At 27.1% G+C, this 18,808-nt stretch overlaps 1 long non-coding RNA gene across 1 annotated transcript in view; it reads left to right on the top strand.

Annotated features, from left to right (window-relative positions):
* Positions 1-3,227: 3,227 nt before the first annotated feature.
* The window catches only part of LOC113363601, a 184,541-nt gene continuing 168,960 nt past the window's right edge, over positions 3,228-18,808 (top strand). The window contains exon 1 of the long non-coding RNA XR_003365922.1: positions 3,228-3,261. This is a non-coding gene — a long non-coding RNA (uncharacterized LOC113363601). The remainder of the gene's footprint in view (positions 3,262-18,808) is intronic.

Raw genomic sequence — 18,808 nt, 5'->3', positions numbered from 1 at the left:
ATGGTTTTTCCTTATAAAGCCAATTTGTTTCTTAGTATTATATTGTAAAATGGCTAGTGAGTCTAAATATATAATTTCCTTATCTAAATTTTGTTTATATAACACCTTTTACTTTTTTAAAATTGAAATGAATTTTTTTTTTCATGATATTTTGAGCTTTGTGCCTTCTCTTTCAATTCCTTGCTTTTTCCCTTTTTATGTAGTTTTTAAATTTCTATAAAATATAAAAAATAGGTGCAAAAATATATTGATATTAATTTTCTGAATAATTAGTATTTTATTTTATATTTTTTATATTCTTTATTTAATTAATATAATTAATATATATTGATTTCTTAAATAATATATTAATTGAGGTGATCAGTTATGTTTCATTTTATTCAAATTAATTCGTACTTTCTTTATGAAATTTAAGGTTTTTTTATCTGAAATCATTTACTAAAAATCACAAGAAGCAAAAGCTATAATATATGACATAATTAATAAGTTTGTAGTAATTAATACTATGTATCATCAGAATCTTTCTTCATTTTTTTAATGACATCATGTAGAGGGCTTTCTTTTTCTAACAATATTCCAATCCAGTTTCCTCTTTTTTTCTACAATCATATACAGCAGATTTCTTTTCTACTTCCTTGCTCTTAGCAGTAGGTAATTAATTTCTTTCCTTAAAAATTATATACTTTGAGGATTTTTAATTTGAAGCTGAAACATATGATTGGATTACTTAACAGTCAAATGTATAACTAAAAAAGTATTTATTATATAATTATAAAGGTGCAAATAAAAAAAAGAGTGATTAAACTATTATTAGCGTTTTTATAATATTTTGTGCTTGTTTTTTTGTATATTATTCAGATGAATAATGAGACACATTTTGTTCTCCAAACTGCTATTTAATTTTTTTTTATTTTGACGCATTTAGGAACAAATAAACTCATGCACCAATAATAATATTTGCTTAATTTATTGTTTTTTGCAATAAACTGTAAAATATTTAATCCACGCAAACAAAAAAACATGTACGCAAATATTCATATATACAAATATCTGTTCTGAATGGGGAGTGATGTGGCGATCAAATAAGCTCTGGCGTAAAGGATAATAAAAACAATATGTCATGATATTTTTATATTTTTGTAAACGATAAGTTTTGTAATACATTTTTATTCATTTCGAAAGTATTTTATTTTAATTTAATGCATTTCCGAATTAAGTCTTGTGAATACACATACAATTGTTATTTATATATCTTCATTTTCAAGATACCTCTAAATTATGAATCTTTTTATAGAATAAAATATTTAATTGGAAATTCAAAAACTTCTACGTCTCATTGTATCATTTCTGATTCTAAGTCTGGAACAGTAATTTAAAAAGCACTTGCTAGTTATTATACAATCAGTATTTGCCAAGATTTATGTGCAGAATTGTTATGTCAACATCCGTAGAAATCTGTTAATATTTTATTATACAAGGACAAGAAACAGTTGTATTTGACATAAGTTTATGGTAATTAATACTATGTGATAAGTTATGATAATATAACCTGTTATTCGTCCTAGAGAGATACGAGTACTATCGATGGTTTTGTGTCAGGAAATCCACCATAGAATTTTCTTCATAATTATTAATTTTTTATATATCAAATTTTTGTTGAAATAAATATTTTAAACATCAAGAATGCGAATCAGTCAACGATTATTTATATTTACATTTTTTTATAAATCATATGTAAGACAACGTCTTAACTGGTTATTGATTTACCTACACTAATTACACATTTCTTCATTTACAGGTATTTTTATGAAAATATATTTTCATTTATTTTTTTAAAGATTGAGAATCATTCTTATTAAAAATTGTTATCCAAGGACTTATGGCCTAAAAGTGAGAATTACTCATTCTTAAACCCGTCTGTTGCAAAGAAAAAAAATCATGGTAGTGTCTAGTCCTTCTTCCCATATGATTCTGATTTTACTTGTAGATAATAATAGAAGCAGGAAGACCGAGTAAAGACCAATTCTCACTTTAGTTTTTGTTTAATAGAAGTTCATACACTTTTTTACATACTATTCAAGTTTAATCATAAATTTTCTATTAATTTGTATATAATTCAGCAGTACAGTTTTAATATCTCATTGGAAATATTAACCTTATTAGTTCAAATAAGCTAATACCGATCTTGATGTTGTATTAAGTCCATATCTAAATTTTACACATATTTTATATTTAAATTATTTTAATTACTTTTTTCAGTTCTTTCAGTTTACTTCATTAATTTGTTTTATACATCTTTATAAAGTTGATGACCTTATATATATTATTAAAAAAAAATTTTTTTTTCAACGTTAACAGATAAAATCTTTCTACTCCGGGTATACTAAATCATGATATTAAATAGCATATTACAATTTTTAGATAATTTGCTGTCCTAGTTTTAGGCATATCAAAAACTTCGAGAAAACTGGAAAAAATTCGGGATTGATAATTCTTGTCTCTATAAATTGAATTAGATTTTTTGTTATATTACTAATTTTATTGGCTTCAAATTAATAAAATATTAGCATCAAAGCATAGTATTAAAGAATTTCATATAAAGGTTTTATTAGTTGATTGATTTTATACTTACGTTTTTATTTTCTTAATTTTAATTTTTGTTTGTTTATTTATTTGATACAAATCATACATACTGTATGTATCTCAGATGAAAAAAAATCTAGTTAAACAGATCACGGCAATATTAGAACAAAAATAAATTCTTAATTTTTCTATAAAAAGTTACATTGTGACTAACATATATACTTACATATATACATACTCGTATATGCTCACTTAAATACATACATACACCTAGGCATACACATTTTTCACCCGTTTGCTATGAATGTCGTTCATGGACGACATCCACTTTACTACCCGTGTAAAACTGTCCTCCATGAACGACATCCGCATGGCAGCATGTGTATTAATATTAAACTTATATAAAAGAAATTAATATTTCCTTTTATATAAATTTACTTCAGTAAATGTGAAAAGGTCCTAACTAACCTTAGTTACTATTTACCTATACACATATAAAGTTTTTTAAAACCCCTCGCTGGGTCACTTGACCCTTTCTCACTCTTCATTTCGTTTCGTTTTGTGATGCTTGGACGAATCGACGGGATTTTAATTTTTTATGTTTTTTTTCAGGACAGGAATAACATTATGTAATACGGGATCATTAGACGGTCACATGTAAACGAACGCCGAATGTGGGTAAGTCGTAGTTAATGTTTAATTTATTAGATAGAGCTTGACATAAATATGTTCGGCAGGTGAAATTTGACGATTTTTAAAATCTAGGATTATGGTGGTTTTTGTATGCAATGTGTAAAAAATATGAATGTTATATTTTAGATATGATATATCTTTCGTTGTCTTATAATCGTGATAAATCGGATACTCTACATTTTTAATAAGATTTTTTCTAACTGATGCAAATATAAATTGGAGTTATAAATTCATTAGTTTTTGTTCGACTCCACATAAAATTATCAGATGTGCTTGAATTTTATGCAGAATTATAGAACCTTTGAATTGTTTTTTATTTTATATTTATTCATGCATGTAGATTATTTACTTCTTATTTCATGAGAAACGGGCGAACCGATGTTTTCCTTCGGTTCAATTTACATTTGACCCCAAATTATCAGACCCGTCTTTTAATCTTTTGAATAGAAATATTCAAAATTACAGAAACGTATGAAGCTTTGAATTGTATTTTTTTATAACAATTCAAAGCAAATTATTTATAATATATATACATGCATTTTAAATGGTTTATTTTTTGTATCCTGAGAAACGCCTGCACAAATTTTACAAATTCAAAAGCCATTGTCTCTATAATTTTTTTTAAGTGTATCCTTCTAATTAATAATTAAACGTTAATGTTTTGTTGACTCGATAATTTAATACGTTATCTATTATGATAAATACACTTTTTGTGATTAATCAAACCATCCAATTTATAAAAAATTCAATTTCAATTTAATTTAAGTTCATCAATATATTGCATATATGTATCTACTGTAAGCATAAATGAATTTTTTAGCAACTTAAATTGTTAATTTTTGTCTAAACTTCCATTTTATGAAACGTATGATTTTCAGATATTTTTAATTTCAATAATACCTAATTATAAACCAGCTATCACCAATGAAATTAATTTTTCTCTTATGCGATTTGGTAAAATTTATACTGGTAATACTTACCAAAAAGTGCTTAACTAGCTGTAAGTGGAATTCTGTCTTAAGGCAATTAAGGCATCGTGCCTTAAGGCAAATTTCTGGAACTTCCCGTACCAAAAATTATTATAACTATATAAATAGCGATTAACATTTAAAAACACACACACACATATACACACACATACATCCATTTTTTCTAAGGTATGCCAAAATATTCAGAAACCTTTGAAACGTCGAGAAATGCAAAAATTTTCATTTTCGATTTTTTGCGATTACTATAAATTACCCTACGGGAAGTTAAAAATGACATTCAATTTAATTTTACGAATCTAAAAATTTGGCTGCTTTTGAATCTAGAAATTCAACATTATTTTGCAATAACTCAATAACTGTAACACAATGTCAAATATTGTGATCAATATTTTATAAAAATATTAACTTTAAATTTTTATCTAAAGGGTGGACCTGAATACAAAGGTTTAATTTGACTTTCAGTAATTGTACTGTCTAAACGAGCGGTCAGGAAACTTTTTTAATAATCATACCAAAATATTTTTGTCAAAATTAATATTACCTTATGGCGAAGAGGGATTAACTTAACATACGCACAAATATGTAGCAAATGCAGTAAATTTCTATTAAAAATATATTTTTTTACCCCAAATTACATTTTTACACCATTTGGTTAATTTACCCTGGCTCTCCGACCACTGGTCTAAACTAAATGAACTACATCAGATTTCACAATACATGATGTACATCAAAGTACCAACAATTGGGCTATTTTCAGAAAAATTACTCATTAATTCCTAATTATGATAAGTTCTATTGCTTTAATACCCCATGGGCAGGGTAAAAAGGTAGACATCCAGATCCTTCGTCTTAGTTTTATGCCAAGGTGTGTTGAAGTCTTGGAATTATCTGAACATTTAAATTCCGTTATGTTCCACCTATATTTATATGTTATATAATTAAATTTCATCTTTTTATTTTTATCACCAATTCGATCTATTGACACCATCCATATTTGGCCCTCACCAAAACGGTTACAGGCGAAGTAGATGTTCATTATTCAATCCAAGCCGTCAACTGTAATTGTTGTTTTGTTTTCGTCAATTTTGGCGTCTCAATTTGTTCGTGATCGCTTCCTCTTGTGATACCACGTATAGCTTCCGTTTCCTGCAATGTCACAATGTCCGATTGTCTTCGTGGGTAATGACTTGGCTATGACTAGGTGATTAGGTCTAGAACTGACCCTTATTGTTTACCTTAATTGCGTTTTAATGTTGGCTTGAAATATCGGGTTAAAAGTATTCGCCAAGTAGTCGCTTGTGATTAATTTTCTGCTTCGAGCTTTATCAATAACATGATAAAATTAGCAAGAAGACCATTACTTCTCAAGCTTTAGAATCATTCTCAAACTAGTGGGGTGTATGGCATCGTGCCTTAAAGCAAATTGCTGGAACTTTCTGTACCGTAACGACTGGTTCGAGAAATACTGAATGTTTTCAAATGGATTATTAATATTGTAACATTGTCTAATATTTATAAGAATTATATAAACTGAATTGCATAGTTAAAATATTTATTTAAAGTATATAAGTGAGCTTTGGAACTTTAGCCAGAATCAAAATTAAAACCTGAATTATTTTCGACATACAAAAAAAAAACAGTAAAAAAAATTAAATAATTTTTTTTCCAGAAGCAATTATTTTGTCAAAACAAGTAGTAAGTTTTTTGAATCATTCAAATCGGATGCTTAGTTTCCTCAAAAACTGCCATTTTTTGCACATTTAGCTTGGTGTTTCCAAAACGGTTGGACCTGCCATTGCCAAAAACTAAACACCGTCATTACTAATTGAATGTTTCTTGTTCGTTCTCTCAAACGAAACTGAAACGCAAAAAAGAGCCAAAAATCGTAATTCAGTTTTTGAGAGAACGGAGCTTCCGATTTGAATAATTCAAAAAACATTTTATTTATATTGATTAAACGACGAACTGTTTAAATTTTTGGAAAGATTCAGCGGTTATGGACTCTAAGTTCAAACAAATCTTATGTTTTTAATTCTTTATAGAAAAAGCTCACGTTTTCGCCAGAAAATCTGATACGCTAATTTTATGCTTTCTGGTAGTTTCAAGTTATTCTGAATCGTTTACTATTTAAATTGATAATATGTGTCAAGTTTGAGCCAAAACTTGACATTTGATGTCAAAACGGCTAAACTGATTTTTAATCATTTAAAATCCATTCGATGAAGTTTGTCAAGGACTTGCGTTAATTAATTTTGCCATACCATTGGTCAAACTGTTTTTCAAGAATAAGCAGAAAAGTCCAAATTTGTCTAAGTTTTCGGGAAAAATCCTGTGGAGATTTTGGAAATTTAATAATTTTCTGATTGTTTTTATATATTATATCATTATGATGAAATTGTGTGTGATGATGGAGTTTATGGCTTTAACAAACATTCTAAAATACTATAGGCCTACGAAAATTGGTAATAATAACATTGGTCTTCATATTTCAAAATTTTATTGTCACAATTTTAAAAGATTGCAAATCTCACTTCTCATTGATTAAGTCGATTTACACATGTCAGAAAGTTGGCATACAAACAAAATGCTACCTACACCTACATCTAGTTAAAATGCATTTTAAGATAAAATCACTAGCATCTACTGCTAATTTATAGTAATATTACAGTTGATTATAATCTTACCTTGTAATTTATTTCGATGACATTCGGTTTATGCGTGTCAATTGAGATCTTATGATATACTAATTAGTTGTAGTGTAAAAATACATTGAATTATTTTAAAATTATTACAGGGCACAAAAGTGATTTGATTCAATTTTTTTTATTTAAAAATTTTAATCTTCAACGAATGTTTCTTGATTGCTCTTTCCTAAGCTTACTTACATACTTTTTATAAATTAATTTTTAAAGATATATTTCGAACACGAAAAATTTTAGCATTTACTTCAAACGTTGTATTTTTATCTATTTTTGGAACACTAGATTATCCTTATTATTCCTTAACAGTAATTTTTCTTACTCCATTTGTCAATTTACCATGTTGATGACATCTCATCCTCACAATTGAGTATTTTCTCACAAGCTCTGTACCATCATTACCAGTAGTCAACATTTTGTTTTTTCCTTGTTGCTTCATTATTGGCAAGTCATTCATCATTAATATTGAATCAAGATCGTTAGCCAAATTTCTCACAGACTTAGGAAAACTCCATACAATTATTGTATAAAATCGATCATTATTGGTGCGATACCGTTCTGCACATAACGGTAATGTATTATATCATAATTAGACAGAAAAATGATTGAGTTAATTTATATGAAGTCGTTTTAATTAAATCATTTTTGATTAAATGGTGCTTCATTCGATGAGTTCATAATTATAAGTTTTGAGGTAAATAACCTGCAAGTAATTGTTGTAAATTATGAGCGCATATTTGTGCGAAAGAATTCTTTTGATACTGAAATTTAAGCATTATTTTATCAAAGGCGGTAAATATTAAACAACACATAGCGTGGTAAAAATATAATTAACAGCAGCCAGATAATTCATTATTCAAAATTTATTTTAATTATATAAAATAATTAAAAATTGCTGTTTTTAATGTTTGACATACCATCTTTTTACTCAGAGAAATATATTTTTTTTGTTAAACACAACTAGAGGGTAAATTAATATACTTTTTTGATCAAATAAGGAATCATGTTGATAAATTCTATGTAAAAATTTATTGAGCAGTTTTTATAAACTTCAATTTGTTTGTAAATTTTTCAAAAAACTATATTAATTTAAAGAATATGAATTCAAATAAAAAATAATAAAAACTTAAAAAGTAATTGTAATTGTTAAAAGTTATTGTAATCGTCCAAAAATCCAAAATCGTCCAAAATTTTTTTTTCAGATTTTTTTTTGTCGAAAATAATTCAGATTTTATTTTCAATTCTGACTAAAATTCTAATATACTTCAAACAAATAATTTCAACTTTGCAATTCAGTTTATATATTCTTATAAATATTAGACAATGTTACAATATTTATATTAATCTATTTGAAAACATTCAATATTTCTCGAACATTTTGTTACGGTACGGGAAGTTCCAGCAATTTGCCTTAAGGAACGATGCCATACACCCCACTAGTTATGTTATATATTTATACTTCATCTAATATCACAGAACAACTTTGGCTAATATATTTTACATGTATCAAAATTAATAAAATTAGCAATTTTGGAAATGACTGACTCACATTTAACCTATTGCATGAACTTAATCCTACATTTTTAGCAACCTGATTAACATCATGGTTATAAGTTTCCAAGTTTCTTTTACTTCAAAAGTTTCCATTTGTTCTAACAAGTTATTATTATTTGGCTAGTATTTTCTCGAATTTTTTACATGTATCAAAATTTATAAAATTAGCAACTTTGGCAATAACTGACTCACAATTAACCTAGTGCATTAACCTAATTTCAATTTTTTAGCAACCTCTTTAACATGCATCATTAAAATCCAAATTACCTTTTTCTTAAACTCTCCGAAAGGTTCCATTTGTTCTAAGACAAGCTATTATAATCTTTGATATATGATTCTTCTCTCTATACAAAAGATCTTAAAGACAATTGCATATATATGGAATTTATGTGTCAACTATTATGTGCATATTAGCATCCATATATAAAACTCATAAAACTTGATGAATTGTCATCTATCAAAATCGATGTCATCTGCTCATCGCAAAAGCTCGTTTGTCATTTTTAGAAAATTAATAGATTGCCAGATTATATGATGACATAGGGCTGAGAGACTAAATTGGATACAGAACAGTTTTAAATGATACTGAAAATATCATATCAAAAAAAAAATTTTTGCTACTATACATCAATTACTCTTCTACTACCATTATTCTGGAATGCAGTAACATATGATAAAGAAACTTCAATGCTTGAAGATTTTTTTGGATCTGGATTTTATAAAGTTCCTGTAATAAAACATTAAATTTAATTAACAATTCTCTAATATAACAAAAACAAATTAGAAATACAATAAAATCGACTGATATTATAAGGATGATATGTGCCTTTATATTATTTCTCTTCTTGAGTTTCTTCAAATTATAGAATTTTGTATCCCAACTTGTTTGCATTGCTAGATATTTGAGAATTTTTTCTAGAAAATAGTAACAGTGTCAAAAAGCCAAGTGTTGTTATTATGTTACTAAGAAATCTAGTATAGCTGAAAATAATTTGAAGAGATTTGAAAAAGTAATATATTAAAAGCCGCGCTGAATCCTGTGGTGAAATATAATTTCCGAATTTTTAGACTATTACTACCACATCTACTTTTATCAAAGTTTATAATTATTTACTAGCTCTATCTTTATCACAGCTAATGCGTGCAATAGTAATTGCAATAAAAAGCCCAGAAAGCATATTGTGCCAAATCTCAATTTCCTCTGGAATAGAAATAGACAATGCTGTGATCAAAATGCATATGGAGTTTTAATGCCTAGAGTTTTACGATTGTTCCAAAGTCTTATAAACTCATAATATGCGGTCGTTCGTCAGTCTTGAACAAATATGAAAACTCAACGAATCGCTTTTATAGCAATTCGCGTAGGTTCTATGCTTGAATACTTGATTTTTAGATACGTCTCGAATATTGCACCCGGGACGAGACAATAGTTTTCAATCTATGAGATATCTATACCAAAATTATCACGAAAAAGTTTATTTGTATACATACATTTATATTTTGACTTTGCCTCTGCATATATAATTATATAAAAAATAATTGCTTAAAATTTCATAGAATATGATTCTATAGAATCATAAGGTCATGCCTCAAACCTGCGTGCCTCAGATGGTGTCATCCCGAAACAATTCATCTGAATTCTACAAATTATTATTTGAATTTATCTTTGTATATATACATTAGGGTGTTTTTTGATATGGACATTTTCGAATTTCCTTGCTCCCAAGAGCTCATATGGTTCCAAATTAATAAAAAACAATTCTCTGAAAGTTTTAGCCTTTAATATTGTGTTTTTGATAGAGCGCAATTCAATCAAAGTTTTGTATGTAACGTTTTTATTAAAAAAGCTGCTCTTTGATATACCCTGGTTTTATTATGTGAAACGGAAATGGGAAACCATATTTACTTTGTTGATTTGAATTAGAGTTTAACTATGCTCATAGATCTGCCTTATGAACTTATTAATAATATTTATATTTGCATCCAACATCATAACCTTCTTTCAATAGATAATAAAGTTCAATATCCTAACTATAAAAATAAAATATTATTACACTAATTTATTAGGATGTGCACTTTGTTAATATTTTTTTTTAAAATACTCAAGATTCAAAATTGCAAATGTGTTCTGGTATAAATGTCCTAATTAGACATGGTTTGTCCAGAGCTGGTTGGTTTCTGGCACCAGTTAGTGATTAATTGGTGATCAATTGTACGTATCAGTTTGATATCAAGAAAGTTAGACAAAAATTCCTTTCTAATAAAACAGTCAGTAAGTGTTATTATATTCATTCTTAGATATATAGTTACATTATAATAGTCTACTAGTATTGATATATGTATGGAAATTTATTTCTTTGGGGTTGATTAGACAGACCGGGCTGACTTATACGAATTGTGACTCATATATTATACATAATGTTATAAAATAATTTTTCTTAACGGATATTAAACAAAATATAAGTACAGTTGAATTATATCTTTTACGTAAAAATTTGAAAATAACTATTGAGAATCTTTGAGCTATAATATTAAATTCGCCGTCCAGCATATCTAGTAATAGAATCCTATTCTCTTCATCGAAATAACATTTACAGTGTGAATAATCGTCAAGAATGAGCGCGTATCCTAGATCCATGTGAAAATAAGTTTTATATGTACCTTCGTTCTACTTTTGTCGAAGGTTTACAATTCTCACCTATATTGGTACACCAGATAAAAAATATTTGATTTTAAATCGATCACCTCAATTCTAATACAGAATGCATTGGGCGGTTTATTCTGTTTGCAGTAGTTAAACAAAGTCATATGTACTTTCGCTTTTAATGAAATTTCATCGTAAATCAGTTAGTTATTCATGACAAAAAATGATGATTTTGAAAAATATCCAAATGAATGATAAGAGATAACCACAGAAATATTTTGCATTATTCAGTGTCAATGCAGATGAATTCTTCAATTGAATTATTGCAAGTAGGATTGTTGCTTTTTGATAAATTATTTTTATTATTTATGTTAGAAATACTAATTATATTCCTATTGGAGGTGTTGGTAACCATATAGTTTTAAATGGAGTACACGAATAACAAAAATTTGAAGCTAATGAATCTATAATTTTAATAAAATTTATAAATTCAAACAGTTGCTATGCATTTTTATAGTAATTAATTTCTATTAACTTTGCTCAAAATTATTTTGATGTATTATGCTCAATATTGTAAAACTCAGTATATCCATATTTTCTTTGAAATTTAGAAATAAGACTTATTTAACAATAAAACATGTGTCAATCTGTAATTTGAGTGGATTAAAAATTAATGAAGTTTCAAAGCCAACAGTAAGAATTTACCTGAAGCCAATGACATTGGAAAGTAATATTATCATATATTGGTATAAATCTGTGTTTCCAAGTCAAATCTTTGACATTCATTTTAGCCGTAGTTAATTACAGTACAAATGTAAATATGCGTATATATTAACATCATTTGTTTATTACCATCGTTGAATGTTAAACTTATTTTTTTGTAATTCAAATCTGTGTGAAACCGACATTTGAACTTTTAATTGTGTTCAGTTAATTATGGTTTCAATGCCGCAGAGTCATTAGTCCGACAAATCGTGTACCGTTTCAATATCTTAATTATTATTTTTATTTAATTTGTACACCGTCTTAATCGTTTATGCACAAAACACTCATGCAATAAGTTTAATGAACAATAATTAGAAATATTTTTTTATTTACATAAATATATATTAAAGCAACGTCTCAAAGTTAATAAGGTTTTTAGGTGATTTTAATAATGTTATCTAATAAAAACAAGTAAATGATTTACTGCATTTTTTCTATGAAAGACATGACAGTGTTTGTATCGATTAGTCATTTACAATAATCATGAAGTGTTTTATCCCAGGTAATTATTAAAAGTAATAAAAAGTCGTTCAGTTGAGATGACAGTTATTACCGATACATATAATCATGTAAAACATTCAATGCCGTAACAGAGGCGATGTGTTCATGATCCAAGGAGATAATATATTTTCTAATGGAAGTAGTCGGGAAGTTGAGAGAAATTAACTTAATAGAAATTAAAATATATTTATAAATAAACCAATCATAAAATGATTCAGAATCTCTTCTAAAAATAGTTGCATATAAACGTTGCATTAAAACCATTAATGTTATCAATTTTGTTAGGAACAACCTGATATCAAGCTGTGCAGATATAAAATTTTACTTGAAAATATAGATCAAAAGTATGTTTCTAAGTGTTAATTTCGTTTGTCTCTAATCACTGGTTTATTGTCTCTAAATACACTCTATTCATCTCTATGTGTTACTATTTGTCTCTCACAATATATAATCTACTCAAAAACATAATCCCACACTTTCTGATTTTAATATTTTTGAAATATTATCAATGATATCCTACTTCTGATTTGTTAACTTCATTCATCTCTATTAACATACTTCATCTCTAATTACTCGTTTATTGTCTTTAATTACACTCTCTACAATATTCATCTCTATATGTCACTATTTGTCTCTCCAGCATTGCTGCATTTAAGTAAAAATATATCCTGCTCGAACATCTATCTAATATGAATATTTCGACAGATTGCCTTTTAACCCTTTCGACTCGGATGCCGCCGCTCCGGCGGTAAAATTCATATAAATCTCGGAATTCGCGACTGGAAAGTGTTAAAAATGTTGTTAAGGAGAAGTGCAAATTATGTATTACAAAAAGCTCATAGAACTGCTAAGTTTTGATCGCCATTTTGAAGTAAGATTAAAAAAATTAAATCGCACATGCTGGTAATCTGTAAAAAAGCTGTTAGGCTTCTCAGGCTAGGTTTTTTGTTTGGATATGTCAGACTAAATATTATTCTGGGTATAATACCGAGTTAGAATTACCGCCTAAAACCATTTTCACTTGGCTTGGAGACATATAGTTGTCTATGAAAAGTTAGCACAGCCAACAGTTTAAAATAATTTGAATCCCCGATACAATATTTTAAAAAAAAAAATTGTATCCAATGAATTTTTATCTCAAGTGCATGGAAGCTCGCATTATTAATAATATACATGTTTGAAGGAAAGATTATTTTCTATGTAATTCTGAGAAAGGACACTATGTAAGTGATCTGCAAATAGATTCTGATATATTATTATGGGTGCGGTGCATTTGTCGGCAGTTATTGTAATAATGCGGAATAACAAGTTCAAGCACTAAAGGTCATAAATGCATAAATAAAAATGCATCGACAATCAGCTATCAAGAATGTCTTAATGGGTGTAAAATTAATCTTAATACATTGAATATTGGGATTTAAGTAGATATTTTATTAAATTTGTGTTTTGGTCGACTAGATATCAAGCAGTACATAGTCACAATATGCTTCTAACTGAAATGAGACAAAATAAATCAACTGGATAAGGCAGTTATTGAGTTGCTTTCTGAAGATCTAGGAAGTAGAGCAGAAGTATCAGCATCACAATAGCTTTTGAAGCAAAAAACACTATATTAATCGGAATAAATTATTTGATTTAAAAAAACTTAGACAGAACATAAGGTTTATATTTGATTATCTACAAATATATCGATTCATGGATGCAAATATATACTGCGGGTTGCGATTTTTCTATTGGAATTGGTAAAAATTCATTTATTCTAATATATAAAATCTTCAATTTCATGTAGAGTCAATAATTATGATTTCTGGCAAGTGAAGTTTATGGTGGCTTGCTTATTTATGTCCAATAAATTGGTGATAAAATCTTGCATCTAGAGCAGTATCTATATTTTATTCGCACATGCGTTGTCTTTTTTTGTAATAAATATCATGTTCTAATATTACATTTGCTTTAGATGATTATCTTTAATAGTATTTTAGTGCAGATATCACATTTGCATAAACGGTTGTTTTGATCAAAATCATGAGTAACACCTGATACTAACCAGGAGATAGAAACAGTAAAGCTATGCAATATATCTAGAAATCGGAAATACATACTTATGTTCTGAGCTATAAATTAAATATCCAATATACTCGTATTTGATAGTCTATCTGATATACAGTCTATCTGATATAGTTTTATCCCATTTGTTTTACAACTAAATAATCCTGTAAAGATAATCTGCATATAAGTTAATGGCATCTATTAATATATAATGAATGCACTTAAATTATTCTGAATACGGTGTAGTTAAATCATTAGAAACACGCGCTTCTAATACATTGCCTGGCGATTAATATTCAAAAGAATTTGCAACTTATCTAGAATATTAAAATAAAGTACTTTGAAGCAGTATCAAAGACTTTAATATTTATATAGCAAGAGAAATTATAACAAATATAATATAAGCAATATATAGAAAAATATCTCTTAAGATAGAAAATATTTTGTCTTTTGAATCTTCAGACATCAGTGAGACACTTTTTACTATTCCACCAAACTGTCCCATATAAACTCATTATTATAATATCTCAAATTTCACAAGATACTTACAAGAAATTCTTAATGTGAAACCAACATCTTTCTTGAAATATTACTGTGTCTGAATTTTTGGCTTCAATTAGTTTGTTCTGCCATTTTGTGCTTTTGATTTAATTAAATATTAAACTAATCATTTATTTAATAATTTAATATTTATTAGTTCGTATTTTGCAGTAGAGATTTAAAAGAAATCATAGTGTTTCTACGTTGATTATATATTTTAATACATTGGAAAGTATTGGACTAATTATAAAAACTATCGATAATCATGATGCAAATTGTTGTAAGCATCAAAATACGCAATAAAATAAAGTCGAGAATTTCAAAAAGTACAGAAGTTATCATCAGAATCATAGATTTGCATACATGGCAAGCATACATTACAATTTCTAGAAGGAAAAAGAGTAAAGCAATTTTAATAATTGCATTCTTACATTGGTTCAGAACTTTATTTATGTTATATTAGAATAAATGGCTAAAGTCGTATAAAGCATATATATATATATATATATATAAATATATATATATATATATAGATGTGTATATATGTATATATATATATATGTATATATGTATGTGTATATATATATATATATATATATATATATGTATATATGTTTAATTTGAGTTTAATAATCGGGCGTAACATCAATAAAAATATTTATAAATTTTTATTGATGTTACGCCCGATTATTAAACTCAAATTAAACATATATATCAACATCAAATTCAAGACTATTCAAAAATATATGTATATATATATATACAAAACTGATAGACTACAAGTACCACATTTATCCATTCAACTTCTTTACTGTGCATGCTAAAATATACATGTATACCCAAACTATGATGTTCTAAAGTTCAAATATGTTTAAAATGAAATTAATATTTCAAATTATTTTTCTTAAATATATGTTATTTTGATCTCAAATATAAAGATATTCATATATTCAATAAAATTTGAAGATACTTGTTACCTTGCAAAAATATTTTGTATTTTATTTGCATTATTCTTTTTGCATGGTTAATATGCAGTAATTTATTAATATACAAAGAGATTTTTTTATGTTAAAGATAAGTGTATGAATATTAGTATTAGGAAAATTAAAGATCAATATATAAATCTTTTTCATATATTTCAATACCAAAACTAACTACTCTCACTCACACATATATTTATCAATAATAAAACTAGTGATGCATGGCTTTTCAGTTTTCATCGCCAAATGACATTTTTTGTTACTTTTTTACTGCATCTCCAAAACCGCTAGACCTGCCTTCCATTTTTGGCACTCTTTGCCCCGTATCTTTGAAACGACTGGATCTGTTTTTGCCAAAATCTAATGAGCACGTTTCCTTATTAATAGGAAATATTAATAAGGAAAATCTAATCAGCACGTTTCCTTATTAATAGGAAATATGTGTTCTAGGAGTAGGAGATCTGTTAATCAGTGTTCTCAAAATCGACGATGAGAAATGTATCCGCACACGCATACATACACATACACACATACAAAACAGACAAAAGACTAGTCTGGGATGCATAAAGGCATTTCCTTCGCTATACAAAAAAAAACATACACACATACATCCATTTTTTCTAAGGTATGCCAAAATATTTAGAAACGTCTGAAACGTGAAGATATATAAACATTTTTATTTTCGATTTTTTTGCTATTACTAGAACTTACCCTACGGGATCTGGTTTTTAAATATAAAATATTAATGTTATCGTGTTTATGCTAATAAATGAAATAAGATCAGTAATTTCCTGATATTATTTTACGTCTTTTTATTGTTTACAAAAGTATCAAATTGATAAAATTATCAGCTGTAAATGTACGAGTACTTTTTGTTATACAAATATTTGGCAACAATTGCACAGTATTTCAATATATAGAGCGCCTCCAGCTCTACCTACATTTTGGCGGAAATATTTATATATATCCTAATATAATAAACTTCAAATTCATAAAAACATCTTAGACTACAAATGCAGTTGCAGTGCTTTAAATTCATTACATTATTAAACTTCTATATCCATCGTTACATTTCTTGTGCAATCATCGGCGCAGCCTTCTTCCACCTTGCAGGAAATGTTTTCAATCTCTATTACCATGCAACATAATAACGAAATAGAGATGCGTAGTAAGTAAATCAAATAGCATGAGTTATTAATTATACATGTGTGTGCAGTTTGTCTGGTCATGACTCGGCGCTTGTTTTGTAATTCGAACACGTGGCTGGCACCAGGTAACTAACTACCTCTATGCGACAGGTACAGGTTCCGTCGTGCTATGCGATTTTCAATCGATCGCGCAAAAAATATTTATGGAAATTTACGATAATTACGTTATTATCGCTGTTAAGAAGACAGCTATAGCGGATAGTTAGTTACAAGATGAAAGATAAAACGTTTGTCGCGGGATTTGCTTATGGTAATGCATACATGCTAATATATTTGTATACATACATGTACTCCAGATTCATATTTAAAATATAAATAATACTTGATAAGTTTTAGATATTTTATTTTTGAATTTACATCAACAATATCGTTTATTTAATTTTTATTTTTACATAGCAATTATTACTATTAGGTATTGTGGTGATACTTGTCCTCAACAACGACAGTTTTTGAAGGCAACCCTATGCTTAGCTTATCTGTATCTTATATTCTTAACTTCTTGAAGGAGAAGTTTGTTTTCGCCAGAAAATCCGATCTGCTAATTTAATGCTTTCTCGACATTTCAATCCATTCTGAATCGAACGAGACCAACTTTGTAAAAAATGTATATGTGTGAGCTGATATTCGATTATTATTTTATTTTTTTTATATTTATTAATCAATAATTCAATTATTTTAATACAATGTAATTTTAAAACTATTTCAGCAATATTTTAATTTATTTAAAAACAAAATATATATTTATTACTGCCAAACTCCTTCCTAGTCATTCTTTTTCTTCTAATTTTGTTCAGAAAATCGTATAGTGATTTATTTTTCTCCAAATTATACCATACTATGGCAGAAACAAACCACAGTAAGGCTCTTTGCTTTTACCTATTTTTTATTTTGATTTCAATTATTCGTCGACGTTTTCTTTAAAAAAGGTTTGAACAGATTTTTTGATAAGCACTCGCGTTGATCAGTTTGTTGATAAAATCGGCTAAGTCATTTCTTTTGAATAAGCAGAGAAGTGTGAAATTATTTATTTTTGGGTAAATAACAAAAGCTTTTTGTAAATTTAATGAGAAAGCCACATTTGCAGGCTCTCAAATAACTATAACAATTTCAATAAGAAAACTATTCTTTAAATTTCTGACTTTCAACAAATATCAGATACTTATTTACATAAATAAATATTTATTTTCACAACTTATTTATCTACATGAAAATTAAATTTTCATTATTTTGGCATAAAATTCTCATTAACTCTATAATATAATATAAACATTCAACACTGTAGCAAAGAAACACAAACTTATCTCATTGTTTTATAAAAGCCAAAAAACAAACAATTTTTTGAAATAATTTGAAATATAGAAATAAACAATATATATATAGTTTATTTTTTCAAAAAATTCATTTATTTTTGTTATTTTACTTCAACAATTTGTTAATTTTGTGGGTTATTCTTCTCGTTTGAATCTGTTAATATGTTGAACTAATATTGTATTTTACAAAGTCAACAAATATATATATATATATATATATATTATTGATATTATTTTCATATTTTCGTCTGGCAGGGGTGCTTGTTATGAGATTATGAAAACAGTTTTCATAT

The sequence above is a fragment of the Ctenocephalides felis genome, unplaced genomic scaffold, assembly GCF_003426905.1.
Source record: "Ctenocephalides felis isolate EL2017-DRISC unplaced genomic scaffold, ASM342690v1 CF-g0.4_SCAFFOLD_00845, whole genome shotgun sequence".
NCBI lineage: Eukaryota > Metazoa > Arthropoda > Insecta > Siphonaptera > Pulicidae > Ctenocephalides > Ctenocephalides felis.
The sequence above is the reverse complement of the archived record's forward strand: the minus strand, read 5'-3'. Positions and strand labels throughout refer to the sequence as shown.